General features: G+C 37.5%; 1 protein-coding gene across 7 annotated transcripts in view; it reads left to right on the top strand.

The window, feature by feature from the left end:
• The window catches only part of ENOX1 (ecto-NOX disulfide-thiol exchanger 1), a 535,380-nt gene that overhangs the window by 137,678 nt on the left and 377,722 nt on the right, over positions 1-19,980 (top strand). The gene's annotated exons all lie outside the window — the stretch shown is intronic.

Here is a 19,980-nt window from a genome sequence, read left to right as displayed (position 1 = left end):
TTGACCTGGAAGAGACTCTTCAATGTCAGGTCTTTCCTTGTATTTGAAGTCGCACTGACCTAAGGGTGGCCTTCCCTGGAGAACTGGGGGAAACCTGTATTAGGAACTTTGGGTCTTGCCTTGAAGTCTTTCTGATTGGGTTGGACTGGGTACACTGGTGGGCTTGTTCCCACAATTAATGGGAGACGTGACCCTCTGTGCTTCATGTCCCTCATACCCAGCCAACACGTAGTTTCTGTGTGCATCTAAGACCAGCTTCTCTCCTTTCTGCCTCCTCGTGAAAGCCAATGCTGTCCAGCTGCCCAGCCAGCAGAAGGGAGACAAGACTGATAGCCCCAAGCTGTGGGACAAAGCCAGTCCTAATACACCAGCCCTTGCCCTAGGGAAGCCTGAGCTGGGCAGAGAAGGGAAGAGAGACTGCAAACAGCTAAGATGAACACAACTTATTTCATTATCAATCTTAGAAGGTTTTGGTTTGCATGTTACCGTGTCTCCTTTTCAAAGAACTTTGGTGAAGGAAGCTGGAATGTTGTGAACATTTGTTTTGGAGTGTGATTATCCCCTTAGATTTGATGAATAAGTAGGAATGTCACAACATAGGATAACTTTTACTAAGAGAATATTTGTAAGAAGAACCTCATAACAAAAATTCATGGGCTTCAAGAGGTGGCCATGGAGACCCTTGGGATGAGGAAACCGAGGCCCCAGAAGGTTACGTGATGATGCTCAAAGTGAAACAAGTTACACTCGAGCCTGGGCAGACTCCAGCAGCCTGGGCAGCCTGAGCTGATGATCTGCCTGCTTTTCCAGGATCATCTTCCCATGAATCCATAAAACTGTTGTTAACCACAGACTTTAAATACAAAATTTCACCTTGAAGAAGGTTCTATATCATGTGAAATTGGAGGTGATGTTATGCTACTACTAATAATAGGAGTCCCTTTTGTAGTGTTTGCTGTGTGTCTCTATTACCTGCATGACCCTGGGCATGGTTCCCAGTGCTCATGACCCACAGTCAGCCCATTCGATGTTTACCCTTCCTGATACCTCTAGTAACCAAGCAAACCTTCTGTGCCTGACTCCCAGACCCAGGCAGCTTGAATGTGGTCCAGGTCAGAACTCTCTTCTTATTCAATGTTTTGGTCTCCGTTGTAGGAAGGAGGCCCTACCTAACTTCACTGGCTCCACTTGTGGCTGTGCTACCCCAGAAGTCCAGGCCAGTGATAGGGCCCTGCTGCTTCCCCGTTGACAGAGCAATGTCTGCTGACCATTGCAGCCCACTTCCTGCAAATTGCCCTGGGTCCTGAAACCCTCTAGTTTTCTTTTGCCCTGAGTTGAGGTCAGAGTGAACATTATGCTTTGCCCGCTCCAGCACACACACACTTGCTCCAACTGCAAGTCCACTGGAAGTTCTGGCCCCTCCTTTGCTGCCTTATCTTGCTGTGAGTAGCTGACAAGATCCAACAGAATCCTGATATATGTCATATTTTACTGATAGTGGATAATTTTAACACTTTCTCACTTCTCACATGTGGGAAGTATAGGAAGTATGTGAACTGAACATGTATTTCTACATTTAAAGTAAAGAGTAAAGTACATTTATCTGTGTCAAAAGACCAAAAACTACCATACTTGTTCTTTTTATATTTTTTCCTAAGTTTCTTTACAGGGAGCATTACTGGAAGCTGGGTTGTTAACTCAGTTGCGACTTTGTTTTATATAGTAGGCATTCGTTCAAACAAAGAAATGCTTATCAGTGGAACTGATAACTGTGATAAATTGCCTCAGCTTTCATGTGTACCTACTATTTTTTGGTGGCACTAAATCCCAGTTTTAAGTCCCAAAAAATTAAGCTGGATGTCTTTTCCAGTGGAGCTTCCATTTCCCGCTGATAATTTGCAGAATTTTTCTATCGCCCTCCTTCTCGGACTCCATCTTCTTTCATCACGTCGCAGGTGTTAATGTCTATTTATCCCCCACTGTCTACCTTTCTTTCCACTCACATTTCAGCCTCTCCACATACCTTAATGCTTGCCCCCTTCCTCTCTCTCCCCTTGCTCCTGATCTTCACAGCAGCTGCCATAGAAACGTTTACCAGTTCTCTGCACACATATACCATAAATGGGTATTTGGTCCTCAGGAGAATCAATACCCTGGAGAACCACCAGGTTTGAGTAGTAAGTGGCAGATATACCCACCGTGGTGTAAAGTGTTCTAAGGGTTGTGTTTGTCCACAGACGCCTTTTGTGTGTATGGACTCTTTTGTCCGTTAGGATTGTTATATTATGTTTTGCACTTTACTTTTATTTACAAAAGAACATGTTTATAGTGTCATCTGGCTGACAGACCCTGACGCAGCCTCTCCCAGCTTTCCACTTATATGCCAATGGTAATACAGAAAAAGATAAAAACGTAATACTAGTGGAAAATAAGACTGATAGCCTTTTGCAGGATTCCTGGAGCAATTTCTACTGATTATGAGGCTGATGGAACTGAATTGAGAATAAAAGTTGTTGGCCAACATCTGATTTCTATACAGTCAGAAAGAGCAGCTATCTCCTGTGGGATGTGTGCTTTTGGATGTGTTCAAAATATTATAGCAGATCTTCTCCTCTGCACCAACTTTTTATATGTCTTCATAGACTGCAAGCCCCAGAAATTTGCTGTCCTTGTTTAGTGAGTGGTGCTGGATGGGAAGAATGAAATCAGTCCCAGATGGTCAACTCCTTTCCCCTCATAAGACACCATCGGACTGTGTAAGTGGAGGCAGAAAGAGCTCATCTAGCATTGAGTGCATGCATTGTAGCTTTTCTTGTACTCTTCATTTGATGGAGTTTCGGGGTAGAGAACTATTCAATGACAGGAAAAAAAATCTCATCCTGGTCACTTAGGGTAGTCCAGGATGAATAGTAGTTAAACACCAAAAGTGTCCAAACCAACTCGCACCATAGGGTAGAACCCCGAAGGGGATTCAGAAACTACCAGCCAAGGGCCAGGAGTCACATATTATCTGTTGGCCAACGCCAAGTATGGATAACTTTTTCCCAGTTCAAGAGTGAATAAACACAAAGATACTCAAAATGGTGGCCCAGGAAAAGGTAATGTTAATAATGAGTAGGTGTTTCTTTTAAAATTTTTATTTCAAACATACAAGTTGTATGTGAACACAAGCTTATAGTGGGCAAGTAAAATAATATACTTAGATTAAACTTGATGATTTTTCTCTTTACTCTCTAATCTCACTTACCTCCCCAAAAGTAAATACAATTACTTTTTTAGTGTTTATCCTTCTAAATATTTTTTATACATGTACAGACTACTTACCTACCTATGCATGCACATACATACACGTGATATTGTGAAATATAAATAGTATTATGTTGCTCATATTGTTATGAAACTTGTCTTTTCATTTAATAACATATCTTAGAGATTTCGTTCCATATTATTACACATCATTCTGCTTCATTTCTTTTAATAGCTGTACACTGTTGTATTGTATGGATACTCCATAGTTTATCGTGCCCATGCTGGTAGACATGTGGATTCTGATGTGGGATTATTACAAACAGTGGTACAGTGTACTGCCTTATGTCTTTGTATACATATGTAAGAATGTCTATGGGACAGATTCCCAGAAGAAGAATTGTTGGGTCAAATGGTACACACATTTTACATTTTGGTAGATACAAATTTACCCTAAAATAACTATTGACTTCCTTTCTCATGCTCATTTCCCCCATATTTATACCAACACCAGACATCATCAAGCTTCAAGATTTTTATCTACTTGTTATGTGGAGGTAACTTGCAATGCTATGATTAATGGTGAAATTGAATGCCTTTTAATGTATTCACTGGTGTAACCATCTTTAATAATCATAAAATTTAAATCTTACGTTTAAAATCTAAGAGAATTTTTATTTTGAAACTTGAATTATTGATTCTAAAATTCATTTAGAAAAGTAAGTGGGTGAGCTGATTAAAATTTTGAGGAAAAGAGGGGCTGGCCCCGTGGCCGAGTGGTTAAGTTCGCGCGCTCCGCTGCAGGCAGCCCAGTGTTTCGTTGGTTCGAATCCTGGGCGCGGACATGGCACTGCTCGTCAGACCACGCTGAGGCGGCGTCCCACATGCCATAACTAGAAGAACCCACAACGAAGAATATACAACTATGTACCGGGGGGCTTTGGGGAGAAAAAGGAAATAATAAAAATCTTTAAAAAAAAAAAAGAAAAAAAAAAGAAAAAAAAAAAATTTTGAGGAAAAGAAAAAGTAAATGTTAGCAGGGGAAAGAATACTTGTCTTACAAGATATTTAACACACCCCCAATATACAATCTAGGAATCATCAGACAACACAATGGTACAACCAGAAGGGCTTTAAAAGACCCAGTACATGAAATAATTTAGTATATGATAAAAATGTCATCAAAATCAGTGAAGATTTAAATGATTTTTCAGAAATATTTTATTACGTAAATGTTTAAAATCGTAATGACGATTAAAACCATATAGTAGTAAAATCATAAAAAACTAGTAGAAGAAGATATAGCTTTATATATATATATGATTTAGGGCTTTGGAAGGTATATCAACTATTAAGAAAATGCTAACGTAAAAGACATATTTTAATGTACTAAATTTAAACATTTCTGAATGGTGAAAAAAATGCACCATATGTGAAATAAAATGTCACTGAAAACTGGAAAAAATATTTGCAATAAATATGACAGAGATAGGGTTAATATCATCAATACTTAAAAGAATTTCTCAAATCCGTAAGAAAAAAAAGCCTAACACCTCAATAGAAAAAGAAGCAAGGAACGTGAATAAATAAAATACACATCCTTCCCTGCTAAGGCTGCTCCAAGAGGAGCAAACAGCTGATGCAAAATGGGAGTTTCAAAGAAGGTTGACAGATGAGCTCTTTTGTGTAAAGATACTGTTGTTTGTCTTGACGCCAATTAAAAACATTCTTGTTTTAAAGGATGTAATATTAGAAGGTAGTCTGTGACAAGCCGCGTTTTTACCATTAAATAACTTATAAAATCTATTAAGGAAGAGAAAACAGCTTAAAAAGTGCCTTATTGAGAGCAAATTGTGATCAGAGATACAACATTAGAATCACATAATGTGATGAAACTACTTATGTATGTAGTTGCCTAAATTTTAGCCAAAACAGAAAAAAAATAATAAAAGTTTACTTACTTATAGATATTGTGTTCCCAAGTTTGTTTTAAAGATACTGTTTCCTTATAGAATGGAAACACTTTTATTTGCCCTGAAATAAATTAGCAGGTAAGGCTTCATTGAAAAAATATTTCACACCTTTCTGCTGACACACACTCTCATATTAGTCCTTACCACTCCAGTGGTGAAAAGAGGCAGGGTACAATCCAGAGGAAGCACACACACACGACTCAGTTTCCCTGGTTCCCAGCAGCTTTTCTAAGCAACAGAGGAGACAAATAGGTCTTGGTGCAAGCTGGAGGAGCCTCAGGCTTGCCTGGCCACACTACTGCACAGTTAATAGGTGCTCTAAAGAGAACCCTAATCGTGTGTTGCCAGAAGGATGCAGAATTTGCAATCTCTTCTCAGTGCTGTGGCTAAGAGTAAACTTGGCCCTGACCCACAGCAATGTTTCCTACTCTAGAGGGGAGCCTTGTGCTGCCAGTAGCTGCAATCCAGTAATCCACATTCTACCAGGTCTGTCTTAAGAAAAAATAAAAGACTTATGTAAAAGGATATGCATTGCAGCAATATTACAAATGGGAGAAATGGGGCCACCCCCATGCCATAGTGGTTAAATTCATGCACTCTGCTTCAGCAGCCTGGGTTTTCGAGTTTGGATACCAGGCATAGATCTACACCACTGGTCAGCTGTGCTGTGGCAGTGACCCTTATACAAAGTAGAGGAAGATTGGCATAGGTGTTAGCTCAGGGCTAATCTTCCTCAGGAAAAAAAAAATGGCAAAAACGTAGAAACTTATCCTCAAATAGAAGAATGTTTAAATAAATTATGGCACCTTCATAAGGTAGAATACTTTTACAGCCTTTAAAGACTCGTGTTTTTAAAGACTATTTAACCAAATGGGAAAACACATTATTATATTAAGTGAATATAAAGCAGAGTTTGAAATGGTGTTCATAGTATGAGCCCATTTTATAAAAACAAGAAAAAAAAGTCCACAGGAAGAAACTAGAGTGTAATATTCCAAAGAAAATTTAACAGGAGTTTATAACTAGATGGTACTACGTGGAGTTACATATTTATGCATTTCTTTTTTTCCCCCAAATATTTTACTGCAAGCAAATATTTTATCAGAAATTTGTTTATATATATATATACACATCCTCATACTCTACATTGAGGTCCTCAAGGAGTTAATCCTTTTATCTCATGTGTGTGTGTTTCATTTTAGAGAAAAGCAGGAACTTCACCTTTGGAATTAAAAAACAAGCAAAAGCCATTTTGAGGACTATGTGTTAATGGCAGTAAGCTTTAACTGAGGGAAGGTGTTTTAATTACATTCCTGAGTTAAATCATAGAGGTTCCACATTTTATTGCTGCTCTGTTCTTCTTGGAATATTCTGTTCTCACTAGTGTGGAGAGTAGCACTTAAGGACTTAAGGCAAAAAAGTCTGGAAAATACAGATGCGTGTAATCAAGCGTGAGGGCTAAACAAGTGAAAAAGGTACTCACCTACAACAAGATTGCTGTTGCCCGTCCTTCATTTTCTCATGTATCTTGGTAACGTCTGCCTCTGGAAAGAAGCCACTTACAAAAGGTGTCCACTTGAGGTCTCTCTGAAAGATGGCAGTTCACATACATTGCTCTCCAAAATGCTGGCAAGAATGGAAACATACATGGGAGGCAGGAGGGAATGGCGGAACTAGAGAACAGTCTCAAATACCAGAAACGTCAAGGAAGTTTTGTCAAATACAGTCTGGTTTTTGAATGAATTAAAAAACATCAGGAATTGGAATAAAATTCCCCTTCTCAGGACTCTGTGTAGTGTTTATTTCTGTAAGTGGAGGAGTTTTAGAAAAGCTGCACTAATAGCCTTCGAAGCAGATAAACAGGAGCTGGGTGAGAGGCAGGGAAATGAAAGAAGGGGAGAGCATCTACCAAAAGCTTTCTTTTGAATGGCAGTCATTGCTTCTTTTCTACACTATAATGAAGAATTTCCTATAAGACATTTTTAAAGTTGATTCTAAAGTGGCAGTCATGGAACCCCTATAACCTGGACAAATTAGATATGAGGCCAAAAATAGATGGCAAAGAGAAATTTGAGGAAGATTAGCCCTGAGCTAACTACTGCCAATCCTCCTCTTTTTGCTGAGGAAGACTGGCCCTGAGCTAGCATCCGTGCCCATCTTCCTCTACTTTATACATGGGACGCCTACCACAGCATGGCTTTTGCCAAGTGGTGCCATGTCTGCACCTGGGATCTGAACTGGTGAACCCGGGGCTGCTACGGAGCAGAAAGTGTGAACTTAACCAATGCGTCACCGGGCTGGGCCCCGAGACATTTCTGCAATGAAATCCAACAGCAGAAAGCAAGATCAACTCTTCAGAAGAGTAAACTGGTACAACACCTGTGGAAGGCAATTAGGTAATAGCTTACAATAATCTCAGTTGGAAATGCAGACTTTCATTTCTGGGAGATTGGACTATATGTTATTTTCCTATTCCTCTTACTAAGTACGACTAAAACCGCTGCACGTTACATGTATAGAAGAAATGCAAGATTCTGGAAGGTGGAGAGAAGGAGGTAGACTGGTTAGGGATGTCAGAACAGAGGAATGACCTGATGGTGAGTTCTCTGCATTTTCTTCTTACCTCATATATCCAAGACTTGATGCTAAGAAGCCAGCAACTTTAAAATTCCAATGGGTACAGACAAAAAGGCCCCAATGAAGCCTCCTCTTTTTATCTAGAAAAGCAGGAAAGAGCATAGCAAGACAGAACACTGTTAGACAATGATCTATCTACTCCATCAAACACCACAGAAAAAACTGGCCACACTCCCACCCATGCCAGGAAAGGCTGAGTGGGAAGTCAAGAGCTTTTCCCTCCAGATGTTGTAACAACACTCCTGCTGAGGTGGTGTCCGAGACCAAGTAGGGAGCCAAGACTTTCCTCCCCACTGGTCAATAATGAGTTGTTCCTTCTCTTCCTCCTTACTATAATACCAATGAAGATAACTTGGAGAGTCTGGACTTCCATCTCTGGCAAAAATTAGCCACCACTCCCCCTTCCTGCTAGGATTGTGATAGAAGGGACCTAGTGGAGACTCAGGACTTTCACCATTGCCCAGCAGGAATGAAGCCACCCCCTTATCAGTGTCTTAGGAGATTGTATAGGGATCCAGAACCCTCAACCCCACCTAGCAGTAATGGGAAGCTTCCACTTGGGCGTCAGTGGATGCTAAGTGGGGAACCTGGGCTGCTACATCCACTTGGCAATAATGAGGGTGATATTCTTCCTCCCCCTGTCAGATCAGTGTTGGGGAAGCCAATTAAAACAGTTTAAATAAGATCCAGACTCTCAGAGCATAATACAAAAATGTTCAGTTTTTAATTGAAAATCATTCTTAATATGAAAAAACCAGAAAGATCTCAAATTGTATGCAAAAAAGATAATCAATAGATGCCAAACATTGAGATGACTGTCAGAATTGTCTGACAAAGATTTTAAAGAAGCCATGAAAAAGTACTTCAACAGGCAACTGCAAGCACTCTTGAAATAAATAAAAAATTGGGCAGCCCTAGAAAAGAAATAGAAAGGCTCAGCAAGGAAATGTGAACTATAAAGAAGAACGAAATGGAAATTTTAGAACTGAAAATACAAAAACCAAAAGAGGAAGCTTGTTGGATGGGCTCAACAGCAGAATGGAGAGGATAGAGGAAAGAATCAGTGAGATGAAAGACAGAATGAGAGAAATTAAGCCAAACTGAACAGCAGAGAGAAAAAGAAATGGGAAAAAAAACCCTCAATGGTTAGAGCCTCAGGGACCTGTGAGATTAAAACAAAACATCGAATATTTATGGCGTTGAAGTACCAAAAGGAAAGGAGAAAGAGGGCAGAGCTAGAAAGTACTTGAAATTATATGGCAAAAGAGGAATAAAAGATATAAGGGCTATAAACATCCTAACTTTGTAAAGAAACATAAATCTATGGATTTAAGAAGCAGAGCAAATCCCAAACAGAATAAATACAAATAAATGCATACCAAGATACATTATAATTAAATTTCTGAAAACCATTTTCAAAGAAACATTGTGAAAGCAGCAAGAGAAAACACAGCCCTCCCTGCAGGGGAAGAGAAGGTTAGAATGACAGCAGATTTCTCACTCGAAACAATAGAAGCAAGAAGGAAGTGGCACAAAATTTTTCAAGTGCTGAAAGAAAACTGTCAACTCATAATCCTAAACCCAGTGAAAATATCCTTCAAGAATGAAGGGGAAATCAAGACATTCTCAGAATAAAGAAAACTAAGAGAAGTAGACACCAGCAGACCACTAAAAAAGTGGCCTGAGGAAGCTCTCTGAACAGAAAGGAAACAGTAAGAAAGGGACTTTGGGAAATAAGGAAGGAAGAAAGGACACAGTAAGCAAAAATATGGGTAAATACATTAGGCTTTTCTCCTCTTATTTTCTAAATTTTATGTTTGGTGGTTGAAGTGAAAATTATAACACTGGTGTAGGTTCTAAATGAATGTAGAGGAAATATTTACTGCAGTTATATTTTAAATAGGGAAAGTAAAGGGACATAAAAGTAGGTAAGTTTTCTGTACTTCACTTGAACTGGTGAAATGATGCCACCAATAGACTGTGGTAAGCTGTGCATATATATAATACCTAGAGCAGCCACTAAAAAATTATACAAAGAGATACATTCAACAACACTATAGATAAAATGGAACTGTACAGTGTTACTGTAACCTACTTCAAACAAGAAAAAAAGCAAAGAAATGAAAAAAAGAACAAACATAAAATAAAAAATAAGACGGCAGACTTAAGCCCTAACATATCAATAACTACATTAATGCAAATAGTTTAAAAACAACAAATGACAGAAATCATCAGTGGATTAAAAAAACACAAACCAGTTATATGCTATCTACAAGAAACTTACTTCATATATAACAATGTAGGAAAATTGAAAGTAAAAGGACAGGGGCCAGCCCCATGGCCAAGTGCTTAAAGTTCAACATGCTCTGCTTTGGTGGCTCGGGTTCACAGGTTTGGATCCTGGGTGCTGACCTACGCCACTCATCAGCCATACCATGGAGGCATCCCACATACAAAGTAGAGGAAGACTAGCCCAAATGTTAGCTCAGGACTAATCTTCCTCAAGCAAGGAAAAAAAAAAAAAAACAAACGGGGGGTTGGCAACAGATGTTAGCTCAGGGTGAGTCTTCCTCACCAAAAAAATAAAACCACCTTTAAAAGAAAAAAAGTCAAAAAAAATATTATGCCAAAATTAATCAAAGGACTTCAAGGTTATATTAATATTAGGTAATGTAGCCAAAGAAAATAGCCAGAGAGAGAGCTGAACATTATATAATAATGAAACAGTCAATCCACCATGAAGGCATAACAATCCTAAATGTGAATGCAGCAAAGAGCTACAAAGTGCATGAAGTAAAAACTGATAGAACTGAATGGAGGAATAGGCAAATCCTCAAGTATAGGTGGAGACTTCAGGACCCCTTTCTCAAAAATTGATAGGACAACTACACAGAAAATTAGCAAGAATGTAAAACTCCTAACACGAGAAACCAATAGGATTTAGTTGACAGTTATAAAATACTTCCCCAACAATAGCAAAATGCACATTCTTTCATGTGCTCAAGGTCCCATGGAACATATATCAAAAAGACCATATCCTGGATCATAAAACAAACTTAGCAAATTTAAAGCAATTGAAAATATATAGAATATGTTCTCTGACCCCAATAAAATTAAGCTGGAAATCAGTAACAGATAACAGGATGACCTCCTGATGCTTTGAAACTAAACAACATGCTTCCAAATAATCCATGGGTCAAAGAGGAAGTATCAAGGGAAATTAAAAAATATGTTGAACTAAATGAAAATACAACATAAAATTTGTGGGCTGCAGCTAAAGCAGTTTTGAGAGGGAAATTTATAGGACTAAATTCATATGTTAAAAATGAGGAAAAGTCTTAAATCAATAATCTAAGTTCCCACCTCAAAAAGCTAGGAAAAGAACAGCAAACTAAACCCAAAGCAAGCAGAAGAAAGGAAAGGATAAATATACAGCAGAAATCAATGAAATTGAAAACAGAAAAACAATAGAGAAAAATCAAAGGAGCAGAGAACTGGTTCTTTGAAAAGATCAATAAAATTGATAAACCTCTAGCAAGACTGACAAATTAAAAAGGAGAGAAAACACAAATTACTAATATCAAGAATGGAAGAGCAGATATCGCTGCAGGCCCTGCAGGCATCAAAAGGAAATACAGGTGATACTATGAAAATTTTCCCCACATGAAATTGACAACTTAAAAGCAACAGACCAATTCCTTGAAAACCACAAAACTACTACAACTCACTTAATATGATACAGGTAATTTGAATAACAGTGTAACTATTAAGAAAATGGAATTCATAATTTAAAAACTCCCCAAAGAGAAATTACCAGGCCCAGTTGGTTTTACTGAAGAGTCCTATTACACATTTAAAGAATAATTAAAACCAATTATTCAGTATTTTCCAGCAAATAGAAGAAAACTTTTCTCAATTCATTGTATGAAGGTAGTACTACCTGTTACCAAAACTAGAAAAAAATGTTATAGGAAACCACATACCAATATGCCTCATAAATAGACATGCAAAAATACTTAACAGAATAGTAGCAAATAGAATTCAGCAATATAAAAGAATTATAAACCATGACCTCGTGGGATTTGTTTCATGATGCAAGGCTGGTTCAATAATTGAAAATCAATCCATATAATCCACTATATTAATAAGTTAGAGAAGAGAAGCTGTATGACCATATCAATTGTTGTAAAAAAAAGAAAGCATTTGCTAAAATTCAGCACCTATTCATGATAAAAAGGATCTCATTAGAAAAACAAGAATAGATGAGATTTATTCAATGTGTTATATGACAGTCTACCAAAAAACCCTACAAATAACCCTATAGTTAAAGGAGAAAGACTGAATGCTTTCTCCTTAAGATTGGGAACAAGGGGCAAGCCCAGTGGTGCAGTGGTTAAGTTCGCACATTCTGCTTCTGTGGTCTGGGCTTTGCCAATTCGGATCCTGGGTGCAGATCTATGCACTGCTTACCAAGCCATGCCGTGGCAGGCGTCCCACATATAAAATAGAGGAAGATGGGCACGGATGTTAGCTCAGGGCCAATCTTCCTCAGCAAAAAGAGGAGGATTGGTGGCAGATGTTAGCTTAGGGCTAATCTTTCTCAAAAAAAAAAAAAAAAGGGAAAAGATTGGGAACAAGACAAGGATCTCCACTCTCACCACTCTTATTCAACAGAGTACTATAAGGCAAGAAAAGGAACAAAAGGCACACAGATTGGGAAGAAAAATAATAAAACAGTCTTTATTTGTACATGATGTGATTGTGTGTGTAGAAAACCTCAAAGAATCTATATAAACAAACAACTCTAGAAATAATGAGCTCAGCAGGGTTGCAGGATACAAGCTAAATACACAAAAATCAATTGTGTTTCTATTTGCTAGCAATGAGCACATTGACACAGAAATTAAAAAATGCAATACCATTTACAATTGCTCAAAAAAAGAAATATTTAGGTGTAAATCTAACAAAACATGTACAAGATGTATACTAAAAACTACACAATACTGGTGAGAGAAATACAAAAGATCTAAATAAATAAAAAAGCATGCCATGTTCTTGGAGTATAAGATGTCAGTTCTCCTCAAGCTGATATATGGGTTTTGCTAGCAATTCCTGTCAAAATCACAGGAAGATTTTTGTGGATATTGACAAGATTATTCCAAATTTTATTTGGAAATACAGAGGAACTAGAATGGGTTAGACAATTTTGAAAAAAGCAAAATAAAGTGGGAGGAATCAGTCTACTCAATTCCATGATTTACATAGCTACTATAATCAAGACTGTGGTATTTTGTGGAGGTATAAATACATAGATCAATGGAAGAGAATAGAGACCCCAGACAAATACCCACAATAATATGCAAAACTGGCTTTTAACAGGGGTGCAAATGCAATTAGTGGAGGCAGGATATCCTTTTTCACAAATGGTCCTGGAGCAATAGGACATTCATAAGTGAAAAATGAATCTCAATCTGTCTACACCTTAATCAAAAATTAACTGAAAATGGATCATAGACTTAAATACAAAACAAAAAATTACAAGACTGTTAGAAAAAAATAGAAAATCTTTGGGAACTAGGAATAGACAAAGAGTTCTTAGACATGACACCAAAAGTTGACCCATAAAAGAAAAAAATCTATAAATTTGACTTCATTAATATTAAAAATTTTTGCTCTGCAGAGGACTCTTTTGGGAGGATGAAAATATAAGCCACAGACTGGGAGAACATAGTTGCAATCCACTTATCTGAGAAAAGACAGACTCTAGAATATATAAAGAACTCTCATAAGTTAACAGTAGAAAACAATCCAATTAGAAAATGCGGAAAAGACATGAAGGATTTCATGGAAGAGTATATATAGATGGCCAATAAACACGTGAAAACATGTTGAACATCATTAGTCATTATGGAAATGCAAATTAAAATCACAATGACATATCACTATTCACCTGTGGCTGAAATAAAAACTAGTGACAACATCAAATGCTGACAAGGATGCAGAGAAACTGAATCACTTATACATTGCTAGTGGGAATGTAAAATAGTGCAGCCACCTTGAAAAACAACTTGGTGATTTCTTGAAAAAACTATGCACCTATCATGCAAACCAGCAATGCCCTTTCTGGGCATTTATCCCAGAGAAATGAAGAATTATGTTCACACAAAAACCTACACACGAGTGTTTAAAGCAGCTTTATTTGTAATAGCCAACAATTGGAAACAACCCAGATGTTCTTCAATGGGTGAATGGTTAAACAAACTGTGATACACAGATACCATGGAATAGTACTCAAAAGTAAAAAGGAATGGACTGTTGCTGCATGCAACAACCTTTGATGACTCTCCAGACTGTTATGCTGAGTGAAAAACACCTATCCCCAAAAGTTACGTTCTGTATGATTCTACTTACATAACATTTTTTGAAATGACAAGATTATAGAAATGGAGAACAGACTAGTGGTTGGTAGGGGCTAAAAGGAGGGTAGAGGAAAAAGATAAGTGACTCTTGGCAGATAAAAGAGCAACGTGAGAGATTTTGCAGTGATGGAAGTGTTCTGTATTTTGACGATATCAGTGTCAATATTCTAGTTGTGATATTGTGCTGTAGTTTTGTAAGATAGTCCCATTAAGGGAAACTGGGTAAAGGGTACAGGGTATGTCTGTATTTTTCCTTAGAACTGCACGTGAATCTACGATTGTTTAAAAATAAAAAGTTAAATTAAAAAGTACGCATACACTTTAATTCTAAGTTGTGCTTCTAAGAGTTTTATCCGTAGATATTCATTTCAGTATTAGCTGTAATAGCAAAAGATTATAAGCAATGTTTTAGCTCATTAGAGGGTGCAGGTTTTAAATAAATTCATACAAGGCACACATTACAAAGAATGGGGTAACACAGTCTATTGATTTATGTGAAAATGTAAACTCTACAAGTGTGTTACGGTATGTTCTTTTAAAGGCATGTTAATATTAATATGCACAAGAGTGTATGTGTACGTTTTTATGTGCACACAGTCCTTTTGGTATGGTAGACAAGTGATTCAGAACCACCTTTGAACCTGTGAGAGGATCTGTGTTTCTGGTGGGCTGGTGTGGGAGAAGCCTTACTTATTATCTTTATACACTCTGTTGTTCCTCCTGAATTTTGCACTTTGTTCTTGTTTTATCAGTTGAAGACTATATAAGCATGTTTTAAACAAAATAACAGAATTTCCAGAAATAGTCTCAAGTATATATATATATATATATATATATAGCAACTTAGTATATGATAAAGGAAGTATTTTAAGCATTTTGAGCATTTTAAGTAGGGAGAAAACATGAGTTATTTCATAAAAGATCTTGGGAAAACTGTCTAGCCATTGAAGGAGAGTGAACACAGGCATACAACTACTTAACTCTTTACGTCCCAATAAATTCCAAATGAAGCAAAGATATGAATCTAAAAAGTCATATTAAAAGAAAATATAGATAAACATTTCATAATCTTGGGGTAGGAAAAGCCTTTTAGAAGTGTACCACCAATAGTATAATCACAAAGGAATAAGATTGATGGATTTAACCACATAAAAGTTTACCATTTTGTATGACCACAACAGCAATGACCAAATATATAAACTATATGAAGTGAGACAGTGCCCATAAATGTGGGAGTGGCAAAATAAATTACAGTATATTCATATAATTGATTACTACACAGCAACAAAAATGAGTAAACTACAGATACAAGGAGAAGCATGGATGAGTCTCATGGATATAATATTGAGTTAAAGAAGCCATTTATGAGGTGGCCTGGTGGTGTAGTGGTTAAGATCAGCACACTCTGCTTCAGGGGCCTGCAGGTTTAGATCCCAGGTGCCAACCTACGCTACTCATCAAGCCATGCTGTGGTAGCATGCCACGTGCAAAATAGAGGAATATGGACACAGATGTTAGAGCCACTTTTCCTCAAGAAAAAAGAGGAAGATTGGCAGCAGGTGTTAGCTCAGGGCCAATCTTCCTCACCCCCTTGCCCACCTGCAAAAAAAGCCATTTACAAAACCAATATATTGTGTTAAATGTCAGGATGGTGGTTAGCTTTCAAGAGGAAGGATGGAGTAGTAACTGGCAGGGGCATGAGGGGACTTCCAAGATGCTGCTAATAATGTTCTTTGTCTTGGGTGATAGTAGAGGTGGTACAGGTGTGTTTGCTTTGTGATAATTCATAAAGCTGTATAATATTCTGTATGCATATTTTACTTTAATAAAGCAGTTTTAAAACCAAGCATATGAACAAAAACAGGTAACTTTTTGATTCTTGTATTGGCAAAAATGAAGTTGTCTTCTGATGGTATTGTAAATGGTAAAACTTTTCAGAAGTCAGATTGATATTATCTTTCAAAGTTTTATTCAGCAATTTCCATGGAAGGAATTTATCCTAAGGATAGAATGAGAAAAATACATGAAGGAGCATCTATAATGATATTCATAGTAACTTTATTTATAAAAATGAAAAATCAGAGACAAACTGACTGCCCAATATCAGGAGATTGTTTAACTGATAATGGTAGGTATGGAAAATGCTATAGCCAGATATCCTGAGGGAGGGGTATTTTGAGTTGTGTGCGAAGTTGCATGAGTGGTTTGGTGAATAAAATAGAAATTTCCAGATCTCTTTCTCTCATAGTGATGCACATGCTGACACACACACTCACATATACACACTCAAAATCATATTTTTAAAAACCTACATCTAAATAGTTTGAAACAGTAGTCACTAAAATTTCAGAATTTATTTCAGTTTTTGTTTTTTTTTTTACTTTCTTCTATTTGACCTCTTGTATTTCTTAAAAATATTTAGTAGACATGACTTTGCAACACCTGAAGAAAATAATAAAAGTAAACAAAAACACCTGGAAGACATTTTTGTATATTTTCTTCAGTTACCTACCCTCTTCCCTGGCAGTAATCAGGTTTTTAAGTTAAAATGGGAAAAAGGGAAAGGGAGAGAGGGAAATGTGAATAAATGATATGTTTGTTCAGTTTAATGGTGTTAAGTGGTAATATGGAAAGATATGAACCTTATTATTGCAGAGTTTCTCTTTCTTGCAAATGAGCAGAATTATTTCTAGGTCATCCTTCAATTAAGTTATTTTCATTTATAGGTTGAACAGTAGTGATGTAATTCTGAGTATTTCTTAGTGTATTGAAGGAACCTAAAAAACTGTTGTATATTCGAAACTTAAAAATAGTTTTCATAATTGGTTACACTAGGGATGGTTCCAGGTTTTATGGAATTTTAAAGTTATATAATTGTTGAGGCTGTCGTTAAGAAAAAAAGCAAATCCACTGTTAGTTACTGGTCCTTGGAAGAGGCATGTGGCAATGAGGGGCCCTGGCAGTTAAATTTCCTTCACTTCATGCTACAGTCGTCTGTTTAGACACAAAAGCTTCGTTTATTTATGCCCTGACCCCCCTTTTGCGGGGGGAATTATTGCTGTATATTATTAAGTTTTGATAACACACGTACTTGTTACTAATACAATTTAAAGATGTTTTATGGAAACAGATTCATTAAAATACAAAGAAAAAGACTATTTAAGCCTTACTGTGGAAGGTTGTTAAGTTTACTGGTATTTTAAAGCCCTATGTGTAAAATAATTGGATTTATTTATTCCTCTTAGTTTAAAGAAAGTAAATAGTTCATTCAACAAATATGTGTTTGATTGATATTATTTATTTACTTACTCTAAAAATCACCTTGCACTTGTGGAACCTACCCCCCAAATTCTAAAATCTGGCTTCAAAATATATTCAGATTTTACCTCAGGCTTCTCAAACTTTAACATACGTTCAGACATCTAGGGATCTTATTAAAATGCAGGTTCTGATTCAGTAGGTCTGGAGATGGGTCTAGGATTCTGCATGTTTAGCATGCTCCCACATGACGCCTCTGTTGCTGGTCTGCAGACCACGCTTTGTGTATAGCGAGGCTCCACAGCATCCTAACCTGTCCCCAGCATCTGCTCATCAGAGCTGGGGAGGTAGCTCCAGGCCCTCCACCTGTAACTTGCAGGAGACCATTTGTTCTGGTCTAGTGGCTCTTTGGAGCAGATGACGATTATGTAACCAACCGTGAATGTAAGTATAGAACCTGGATTACATGAAACGAGTGACACAGCCCGTGACAGCGAGTGAGAGTAAGAGAGAGCAGACAAGTGCTGAGAAAGAAACACTCTTTCTCCACTACTCTGGGGACATGTTTATGGGTAAGCTAGACAGGCAGACTCTTCTCATGTTTAGCCTACCCTTGGAAGCCCAGGTGAGGCAGTATGTGGGAGGTTCGTGTGGGGATGTAAGAGTTTAGAAAAAGAGACTCAGAATGGTCAAACTCTGGCCGCACGTTTCAGGGTTTAGAGCGTGCTGTGTGCCTGCTTTCCGGCAGGCAGCCTGTCCCACTTGTGACCTCGTCTCCAGGAGTTATCATCAGGAGCTGACCACGTCCAGCATTTCTCAGGTTCTGGAGCCAGAGTAGAGTCTTTCCATAGTGTTTCTGACATTGTACTCATTGTGCCGTGAAGTTCACTGGAGATTCCCTGTGGAGCGGTGCTGGGAGGTGGGGCTCTGAAGACGCTGCTTTCCAGTAAACAGGATTCCAGAGATAGCAGAGAGAGGACATTTTATTATCAGGCTAAGTAAGAAAAGAGCCCTGTTGCTCTTACTTTTGATAGTCTGCATCCCTAGGAGAACTGATCCATGTTTTTTAAAATTGTGGTAAAAAAACACTTAACATGGTATTTACTTTTTTAATAAATGTTGAATTGTTCAGTACAATATTGTTAACTATAAGTACAATGTTGTACAGCATATCTCTAGAACTTATATTCATCTTCCAAAACTGAAATTTGATACCCCTTGAAACTCTCTATTTCCCCTTCCCCCTGACCTCTGGCAACCACCTTTCTCCTCTCTGTTTCTTTGAGTTTGACTACTTTAGATACCTCCTATAAGTGGAATCATGCAGTGTCTGTCCTTCTATGACTAGTAATTTCATTTGGCATGTCTTCAAGCTTCATCCATGTAGCATATGATGGGATTTCCTTCTTTTTATGGCTAAGTTATATTCCATTCTTTGTCTATGCAATGTTTTCTTTATCCATTCGTGGACTTTTAGGTTGTTTCCACCTTTTGGCTATTGTGAATAATGCTTCAATGAACATGGGAGTGCAGCTATCTCTTTGAGATCCTAATGTCAATTCTTTTGGATACATACCCAGAAGTGGGGTTGCTTGGTCATATGGTAGTTCTATTTTTAATCTTTTAAGGAATCTCTATACTGTTTTCCTCAGTGGCTATACCATTTTACATTCATTTACAATAACACTTGTTATTTTCTGTTTGTTTTTCATTTTTTTTGCTGAGGAAGATTAGACCTGAGCTAACATCTGTGCCAGTCTTCCTCTATTTTACATGTGGGTCACCGCCACAGTATGGCTGATGAGTGGTGTAGGTCCAAGCCTGGGATCTGAACCTGTGAACCACTAGGCCATGGGGCTGGCCCCAATAATCCTTTTTATTTCCATGGCATCAGTTGTAATGTCTCCTCTTTCATTTCTGATTTTATTTACTTGACTCTTATCTTTATTTCTCAGTCTAGCTAAAGGTTTGTCAATTTTGTTGATGTTTTAAAACAAAAATCCAACTTTTAGTTTCGTTGATTTACTCATTTTAAAAAAGCTTTAATGAGATGTAATTTGTGTACTATAAAGTTCACCCTTTTAAAGTATATATGTCACTGGTTTTTAGATTAAGTACAGAGTTGTGTAACCATTATCATAATCTAATTTTACAACATTTTCATCATCCTAAACATAAACCTTGCACCCATTAGCAGGCTGAGCCATTTTTAACTATAGAAATATGATGAACTTCAGAGAATCTATTATTGACTATAATAAATATGATGAGCTTTTGTTCTTTCTTTCCTTTTTTTCTTTTGAGGAAGATTAGCCCTGAGCTAAAATCTGCTGCTAATCCTCCTCTTTTTTGCTGAGGAATATTGGCCCTGAGCTAACATCTGTGCCCATCTTCCTCTATTATATGTTTGGGACACCTGCCACAGTGTGGCTTGATAAGGGGTGTGT

Source organism: Equus quagga, chromosome 6 (assembly GCF_021613505.1).
Source record: "Equus quagga isolate Etosha38 chromosome 6, UCLA_HA_Equagga_1.0, whole genome shotgun sequence".
NCBI classification, from domain to species: domain Eukaryota; kingdom Metazoa; phylum Chordata; class Mammalia; order Perissodactyla; family Equidae; genus Equus; species Equus quagga.
Note: the sequence above shows the minus strand (reverse complement) of the source record. Positions and strands in the feature narration are given on the sequence as shown.